Genomic DNA, 9869 nt, shown 5'->3' on the forward strand with positions numbered 1-9869 from the left:
TGAGACCGAATATTTATTCCTTCTTACTCTTTTTTACCAGTCTCAAAGAAAATAGAGAAAGGTGGATGGACATCATGTATGGTATACAAATATATAACTTATAACATGTTACATATTTTGTCAGAAGGTATATTATAAGTTTTCCACTAACATTTTTCCGTGAAACACATTTGCTAACTAGGGAGAATATACTCTTATATGCCCACATAAAACACATTCATACATCCAATATTAATGTAATACAGAACAACTAAAGTTTTACGTTTGACTTAGAAGGATCAAACTGAAATTCAGAGGAGAGGTTAATAAGAAATAAAACCATACTCGTTGTTAATAAGAAACAAAACCAGTAGATAGACCATCAGCATTTACGTTATTAGTCTCCACCCCACTTTTCAATGCAATACCATATAAGTAACAATACCATACTCATTGATCAACTAGTTAAATGGAATATTACTTGGAGATTTTTCAGCTTTAAAAAGCTGTTCTTTAGCTATTATAGTAGCATGAAACTTACTAACACTTTAAGTATTTTATTGCAGCAGTCTAATTATAAGATGTTCACCCATTGAGAGTAGTCTTACAAGTTGTAATAGTATAGTTGAGACTAGTTGCAGCAATCTCAGTATTAGTTGCAAACAAAACACATCTTTTAAGCCAAGTAACACACTAGTTGCAACAGAGTTTTACTAGTTGCAACAATATTGCATTCAAATATTTATTAACTAAAAAATAATTGAAATGAGTAAGTTGTTACTAAGTTGGTATGTTCAACAATGGTCATTCTCCTGATATGGTGACGCCGAAGGCTGAACATTAGCATGTTGAGCAACCGGAGGCTGGACATTAGAGTGTTGACTTAAGAAAAATCCTTTTAGTTCCTTCAGTTCTTTCACCTCATCTTCTACAGTAGACAATCGATCCTGCAATGATTGGTTTTGCCCTAGAGCTGAAAATATATTTTGAGTTGTAGCAAGTAGCTTATAAATAAATTGGACACATTTGTTACCACAATAGCTGCCCACATGTGATTTATCTTTTCTTCTTTAATATCATCCCATGATGATACTCCCAACGGACACATATTACGATCACGAACTATTATTCCCAATTGCCTCGAAAATAGAGTGCTATTCTTTCCAACAGTTCGATTATTGTAAAATGTCACTTTCAACTTTTCTCCAACTTCAAGTGATGCAACTTCTTTACACTTGTTCCTTCCTCGAATTTTTTTACCTTTTCAGTAGTACCTGAACCTGCATTGCACGATTTAGTAATATCTAAAACTATTGTATGTGTCAAGTAAATTTATAATCATAGATTTGTCAAACCAATCATGTTTCAACTGTTTGCATAACTTGATCAGTGGGTGGAGGAAATGGAGTCTCAGTTTGCATTTGATCTTTCCAAGAAACAAATGAGTTTTTCTTTGTATATGCAGGTAATAAAATATCAGCAGATGGAGGCAATGAAAAATTAGTTTGCATTTGCTCTTTTTCAGGAACTACTTTTTCAGGAACTAGGGAGTTTTTCTTTGTTGCTTGCATTCCTTAACCAACAGATGGGAGAGAATTTGATCTTGTACCATTAGAAGATATTAACATATTTTGACTTCCTTCACCAGTAAAAGGTTTAGACATATTTTGAGCAGTAAGAAAAGCATTTGAATGGAAGGATTCCACCTCATTTCCAAACGCCCCTAAAGAGCACATTGATCTAAGCCTTTGCCCTCGTCCCTTTGCTAGAGCACCTGGTGGAAGGAATCCATATTTGGCCGCCTTCGCAGTGGATCCAACCTCCATTTCAAGCTTTGATCTTTTCATGTTAGGCCTATAAAACAATCAGAAAAAACCAAAATAAGAATAACATAATAAAAATAATGTATAGACAAAAAAATCATGCAACCAGAAAGTAAAACAGTTAATATATTAATACATAAAGAGATTTTTATCTTATCCGTTCTTTTTCGTTTATTTTGTGAAGGATTTTCTGAATCTACAATACTATCATCTATTTGTTGCACAATCTTATAAGAATCACGATGTTTCGTCTTCCTCACCACACGCCAACCCTTATTGGAATTGTCATTAGCATAAAATACTTGAGATGCTTGGTCCGCTAATATAAAAGGCTCATTTGTTTTTAAAAATCTCCCTCAATTAACACTTATAAATTCATATTCATCTTGTTTAACTTCTTTTATTTTATCATACACATCAAACCAATTACATATAAATAAAATCAGTCTTCTACCAGGGATGAATTGCAATTCAAGTATATCAGTCAAAACTCTATAGTAATCAAGGTTCTCGCTATCTTTATCAGTCGCACCAACTACTACTACCTCACAATTTTTAGTCTTTAACTGATTATCATGATCTTCTACATGAAATCTGTACCCATTAACAATGTAGCCATTATAACGTCTCACATATCCGGTCGGACAACATGAAAGTGAGAGTAAATCTTTCATGATCTTACTATTATCTCCTTTATGCAATTATGTGACCTATCAACAAGATAAATTGAACACTTTAGTATAAGTAATACAATATTAAATTTTCATGTTTAAAGTCTACCTATTACCTCACCCTATCTTTAAACCACTCAATAAATTGTTTGTTCCATTCTGCATCGGACAAGTGTTGAAGATTATCGACATGAATTTGTGCAAACTCTCTACAAAATTTAGATCAACTACAAATGTCATACGAAAGGAGAAATAATCCTAAAGAAAATATGGAGTGAACAAAATGATATGAAATACAGTTTTTCACACTCGAGATATGGTAGAACTTCATCGCAATTCTTCAATATGTATATATGTTCCTGTTCCAATTCATTTGCTTCAAGCTCCTTTTGTTTTCCAGCCCCTAAAGTTTTTCCAGGTTGACAAAATAGAGATAAATCTCCAGCAGAATTCTTTAAACTACCATCATAATTTCGTCCAGGCCGATTGGACTTTGTATCAATTTTACGCAGATACCTTGAGCATAAGGTCATGCATTCAGTTGCAATGTATCCTTCTGCAATAGACCCTTCTGGACAAGCTCTATTACCAATAAGAGAATTCAAAAAATATAGTCATCGCTCCACAGGATACATCCACCGGTAATGAATAGGCCCAGCAATCTTAGCTTCATTCGCTAAATGAATAGGCAAGTGCACCATGACATCGAAAAATGAAGGAGGGAATACTCTTTCTAACTTGCAAAGAGTTAGAGGAATTTGGGCTTCAATTTGCTCCAGCTCTTCCCTCCTTAACTCCTTTGATCCTAGGACATTAATAAATAAAGATAACTCAATAAGTGGTTCACACACTTCTTCGGACAACATACCACGAAGTGCAAGTGGAAGCAGGTACTGTAGAAGAACATGACAATCATGACTCTTTAAGCCAGAAATCTTGTGATCTTTCATATTCATACATTGATAAATATTAGATGAAAATTCATCTGGGACTTTTAAATTCTTTAAGAAAAGGCATAACTTGTGCTTTTCTTCAAGAGACAATGTGTAACATGCCATTGAAACTTCGTATTTTCCCCTTTTTTGATTGGGTGCAATTCCGGCCTAATCTTCATTTCTCGTAAATCTAGTCGAGTTTTAATTGTGCCCTTGGTCTTTCCTTTGGAATTCATGATAGTCCCCATAATGTTATCACATATATTTTTCTCAATATGCATAACATCTAAATTATGTCGCAATAAAAGAGATTTCCAATACGGAAGTTCAAAAAAAAATACTCTTCTTGTTCCAATTATCCTTTCGAGCATCATGTGATATTTTGATCCGTTTCTTTGGATCCTTTGTTAATTGTAGCCCTTCAAGATCTTGTACTTGATTAAGTATCTCAGTACCAGAACGCTCTTTTGTTCCATCAAAAGACTCCTTATCATTCCTCCATTTATGATTTAGAGAAAGGTAACGCCGATGACCCATAAAACATTGCTTCTTACTATTAGCCATTCTAATTGAGCAAGTGTCTTTGTTACAACACGGGCATGCCAATTTTCCTTTTGTGCTCCATCCAGATAAATTTTCATATGCTGGAAAGTCATTGATGGTCCATAACAATGAAGCGTACAACTTAAAATTTTGTTTGGTTGATGCATCAAAGGTCTCAATACCAATTTACCATAGCTCCTTCAATTCGTCTATCAAAGGTTGAAGATAAACAACAATTCATCTCCAGGACTATCTGGACCTGGAATAAGCATTGACAAAATAAAATTTTCTTGCTTCATATACAACCAAGGTGGTAAATTATAAGGAATAAGTACCACAAGCAAATGTTATATGGGGTTTTTGAACTTTGAAATGGTTGAAACCTATCACTAGCAAGTCTAAGTCGAACATTATGAGGCTCGGCTGCAAATGAGGGATGAAGTTCATCAAAAGACTTCCACGCTATTGAATCAGTTGGGTGCCTCATCGTTCCATCATCAACTCTTTTATCTTGATGCCATGTAATTAGAGAAGATATCTTTGAAGACATGAACAACCTCTGAAGCCTAGACTTTAATGGAAAATAGCGTAAAGTCTTTGATGCTACCTTTTTACCATTTTTATTCCTTGTTTCCCCGCTATGTTTATCCAATTTCCATGTGGACGCCCCACAAACTTTGCACGATTCAAGCAGTTTATCCTCTTTCATAAATAACATGCAATTATTTTTACAAGCATCAATCTTTTGTTAAGAAAGCCCGAGATCTCGAATTACCTTCGTTGCCTCATAATATGAACCTGGCCAGTTAGTTCCATCAGGCAATAATTCATCCTTTAACATTTTTAATAACATTGTAAATGACTCATTACTCCAACGACCAATACTTTTTATGTGAAGCAATTTAATCAAAGTAGAAAGCTTTGAACATTTAGAATTTTGATATAGTGGTTTCTCAAAATCCTCCAATAAGCCATAAAAGTTTTTTGCTTCAATATTCGGTTCTTCTTCAAGGAAGTTATCAGAACTAATGTCCATAGTGCCTCCATCAATATTAGGATATAAATCACTCAAAATTTCTCGTATTTCATCATCACTCTCACACTCCTCTACTTCGTCATCATCTTCATCTTCACATTCAGATTGTGGTTCACCTAAAACTTCTCCATGATGATACCAAAAAGTATAATTTTGAATTATTCCATATACTTTAAATGTGCAGCTACAATCTCACGTGTTCATAAAGTTGTGTTATAGTATTTGACACATGGACATGGTATTTCACACATTTCTCCTGTTCTTCTAAAAGCATAATTCAAAAAAGTTTGCACCCCATTTAAGTAGGCTTCATCAAGTCTATCGACAACTTGCATTCACTGCTTACTAGGTGCCATAACCTTTGAGATTACATAAGAATCATATTAGAAAAAATATAAAGGATAATGAAAATACTCTAAGATGCACATAATCTTTTAGGAAAAACGAACTGGGTAAGGAGGAAGAAGCCCGAATTCTAAATTTTGTATTATATAAGCAATATTATCATGACTCGACTAGAAATATAACAAAAGGACTTGATTGCCATTTCTCTGCTATCGTGACTCATTGCCTAGTACAAATGCACTAAGAAATTAAGACCATAACTGTTATACAGAAGTAACATGGTATGCACATTACTCTATCTAGAAAAATAGATACCATAATTCTATTCTAATAACCTCAAATACAGAACACGAATTCTCAATTATTTTTATCATTATGACAAACTTTAAGTAATTGTGGTATGCAAAAGATATCTCATAACATGACTAAGAATTGCAATGAGATGCAATACTAATATCCAAATACACATATTTTCTTCATCTCTGCTTAACATAAAGAAGAAAGTTTCCTGAATTAAGATAAGAGCACTGAAAAACCAAAAGGAACCAAGAATAATTTAAATGCTACAACAACAAGGCTCCAATGAAAATTCACCCATAGACAATCTAAACAAAATGAAGTAAAGATATGATTTCTTATATAAAAAATAAACAATTGCACAAATCCTTGAGAGTTAGAATGTTCCTGCAAAGTATTGATCTGAGGAGAAACTTCTAATCTGAGTAATGCTGTAATGGACCCAATGTTTGATAATGCTAAGCTTATACAACACTAGATGGCGTTGTATGACTGCAATACCAAACCTAATTGAAGCTATGTTTTCGCTTACTAGACTTTTCAGTTGCATAGCCTATAGTTTATGATATGTGCAACAGTTGTATTGTTGGTCGAATATGTTAGGCTATGATTATTGATTACAGCATAATTTGATACTTATAACATTAAACAATGAATCTGACCTCTTGATTCTGCGAGCTCTTTTTTCTCACACAAACAGGTACCTGGGGTGACTTACTTAGGATTAGTACCACGACGCATAAAAAAGGTTGCAATTCTTGGAGGTGATTTAATGGGTTCTGGAATTGCAACTACACTGCTGCCTAATCAGTGGCGAATCCAAGTTTTTAAAGTAATGGGTGCTCCATTGCCTTTAACTTAGATTGACCCATATATATTTATAGGTGTACTGTTATTAGAAAATAATGTTAAAATTTAACCAGAAAAATGTACTAAGGTTATCATTACAACATAAATTAGATGCTATTTTTGAACGGTGAATGCTTCATTTTTCAGTAATAAACCGATCAAAAGTAAGAAAGAAAATAAATTAACAAAGGAAAAAATAAGAGTGAAATAGTACAAGGAAGGTAAAAAAAATAATAAAAAGGGAAACAGGAAAGAATCGACAAAAAAGAACTTTTTCAATCGGAAAATTGTGCCTCAAACAAGTTTTGTGGGTGCTCATTGTTCAATATTGTGATTATCATTAATTTACTACACAATACCCATACTTTAAACCAAAGATAACGGGTGTTGCACCCACATGGGCGGAACACGTTAAATTACATTGATACTGCAACAATTATTTGCACTCCCTGTATAAAAGTTAAATCTTTACAATACCAAATGCCAACAAGTAATGAAAGACGTGCAAGCTGACCAATGATCAATATTTCCCATAGCTGTTTCATTGTATATAGAAGCCATGAGAATCCGCATATAATTGCTATTATTACAGAATATCAAATAATATTATAGTTACACAGAAACAATATCTAAAAATAGAGAACCATAGTAGAGGAAGAACAAATTTGAAGAACAAACACCAAACAAAGCATAGGCTTCTATAAAAAATTCAAAAAGGGACACCGAAGAAAATGTAATCTGAAAAATAACTAATTGTAAAAAAAATATTGAGTAGTAGCAAACCAATTACTACCAAAAAAAAAATCAAGATTTCAAAAACCTGCAAAAATGGGTTATTGAGAAATATTAAACAAAGGTTAACTCAAAAGATATACAGAGAAAGAAATTGTGCTTACTTGTGATGGATATGAGTACTAGATTTTCAGTTTGATATTCTCCCCAAATCTGCAAAAAAATGAGATTAGATGACCTATCTTAAGAGAGATAGAAGAAAAATATTGATTTAGTTTCAGTACATGTACCTTCACATATGGAGTTTTAGGAGAGATTCAGGGTTTATACGTCTTTAAGGAGTGAGGGAGATGAGCCTTGAGAAAAATCGGCAGATTAGGTTTTCTTAAAAGTTAGAGTAAATTCTTTTTTATGTTTTATTCCAATTTAGTGTGGCACCACTTTCTCGCGCGGAAAATAGGCCTAAATAAGGACCATATATCAGGACTAATTTTATTTCTCTTTAATATTTCAATGAAAAAATAGAGATTTAAGGACTAGTGAATTTCTTGTCCTTACTAGTGTACTTCTAGGGACCAGATTCGTACCTCGTCGCTAAATGTTGGTCCCTAAAAAGCCTTTTTCTTGTAGTGTTAATATTGAAATTGACGATAAAAGAATAAATGCAAACCACGTGAATTGAATAGTCTTGGTCCTCGAGTTCAGTCAACCTTGAACAAAAAGATATTTCAACTAATGTATGAAAAGAGTAAGAAGATTATGAAAGCTAGAAAATAGCAGAATATTGCTTTGTATTGTGTAAATATGATGTCCTTTACAAATGATCAGACCCCCTTTATATAGTAAGGAAGTCCTACTCTTGATACAGTTCTATATGAGGTAAGAAATCTCATGATTAGGTAATTAATCGACCTCTTCTTGATATGTGTCGGGATTTCCACCGCGATTCTGGCCCGACTTTGGATATTTCGGCCTTCCGTTATTTGGCTCGGTAAGTTTCCCTCGATCTTGCTCGATCTCTATCTTGCTCGGTATATGAGCTCGACAATCTAACTTTGCACCATGGTTCGATATAGCATGAGGTCGAACCTTGACCTATCTTGTTCCAGTCTCGATTAGCCACATAAAGGGCGAGCCCGGTTTTAACTGTATACACATTTATACACACCTGACAAATCAACGGCACTCAGCTACATGCTTCTACCCATCACTATCTCATCTTTTAGCTACTACATCCCCTTTGTTTCTTGGTTAAGGTTGTGACTATCGCTTTGGAAACCTTATCCATCTTAAGGTATACCAAGATTTCTGCAAAACTTTTCCTGTAATTAGGACATTCCCATTTTCCTTATACATGTGTCAAAAACATCAACAACCATACCCTACAATCATCATATATACACCAAACACCTACTATCAAATGCCAAGCGACTTTGCATCATCCATCACACTATGTATTACAACCAATATGCACTGCATAGTACCAAAGTTCAATTGTTTAGCAGCTGCATCACAAGTCTATGATATTTTTGCGAGGCATGAGTAACGAATATGTCAAAATGATCTTAAAGAGAAGTTCAACCTCTACAGTACAATATAGAATCAAGAAGAGTATGAAACACCAATAATGTCCTGGAGTCATTCATCCATATAGTTGGCCAATCTGCATCAAGAGTACCTCGGTAGACATAGCTCCACATACAATCCTAGAGCTCCATTACCAAGCTTGTTACCCCCCAAAGCCGACATTGGCGCAATAGGCATCTGATGCTAAGGAACCGTACCGAAAGCACCTTATAAGATGGATGTTACGACACTTGCCCCTTGTTCAGTTGATAAATCATTAAACATTAAGCATAATAAAATTATGTCTAAATACATTAATCTTAGTTAAATTTGATAATTCAAAAATCTTGAAAACAAACTAAGCAATGACTTGCAAAATACTTTTCACAGTATGACCATTGTAAATGAAGCTTCTAAGAAAAAAAAATATTACTTAGGACACAACGTGAAACTATTAAGAATTAGTAAAGGACTCATAGGAGCCCCACAAACAAGGATGTGGGCTCACCAACAACTTGAAAGCAACAAGTACTCCTAGCCCTCTCGATTTGCCTGTACCTGCTCTACTTTGTTGCCTAACATAGCATCAAAAACAATTGTAGTATGTCCAAGTACTAGTACTTAGTGAATGTCAAGGAGCAAGTTCTCATATAAATAAAGTAAGTACAAAGTATAGAATGAAGCAGTAATAATGAAACAAATAAGTGCAGTAAATCAAGTGCTCAGAAAAAATCAAAGATAATGAGATACTAGGCTTCCCATTCATCATGTTCAGATATCACATCATGCCCATACATGCCCAAATAAATCGCTGCCAATCAAGGCTCATGTTGTTGCCCATACATGACTGGATAAATCGCCGTCAATCAAGGCTCGTGTCTTTGCCGATACAGGTCTGGTACCATTGCCAACCAAGGATCAGTTCCATTATCCATACAGGCCCAAGTAAATCGCGCATACAGGCCCAAACAGATTTCCCATACAAGTCCAAACAAGTTTTGTGTTTATCATGTGTGTCTTTTTATTAATCACGGCATAATAGCCGATTCATTCATGTTCATTATTCCTTTATCAAGTAAATCTCGAGAATTCA

General features: G+C 34.2%; 1 long non-coding RNA gene across 1 annotated transcript; it reads right to left on the bottom strand.

The window, feature by feature from the left end:
* Positions 1 to 579: 579 nt before the first annotated feature.
* Positions 580 to 7590, bottom strand: LOC104214984 (uncharacterized). The gene is made up of 4 exons (XR_708053.2): positions 7501 to 7590; positions 7375 to 7423; positions 1013 to 1833; positions 580 to 926 (listed from the first exon to the last, which is right to left on the bottom strand). It is a non-coding gene; the product is annotated as an uncharacterized lncRNA (long non-coding RNA).
* Positions 7591 to 9869: the final 2279 nt, after the last annotated feature.

This window comes from Nicotiana sylvestris, chromosome 5, assembly GCF_000393655.2.
Source record: "Nicotiana sylvestris chromosome 5, ASM39365v2, whole genome shotgun sequence".
Classification (NCBI taxonomy): Eukaryota; Viridiplantae; Streptophyta; class Magnoliopsida; order Solanales; family Solanaceae; genus Nicotiana; species Nicotiana sylvestris.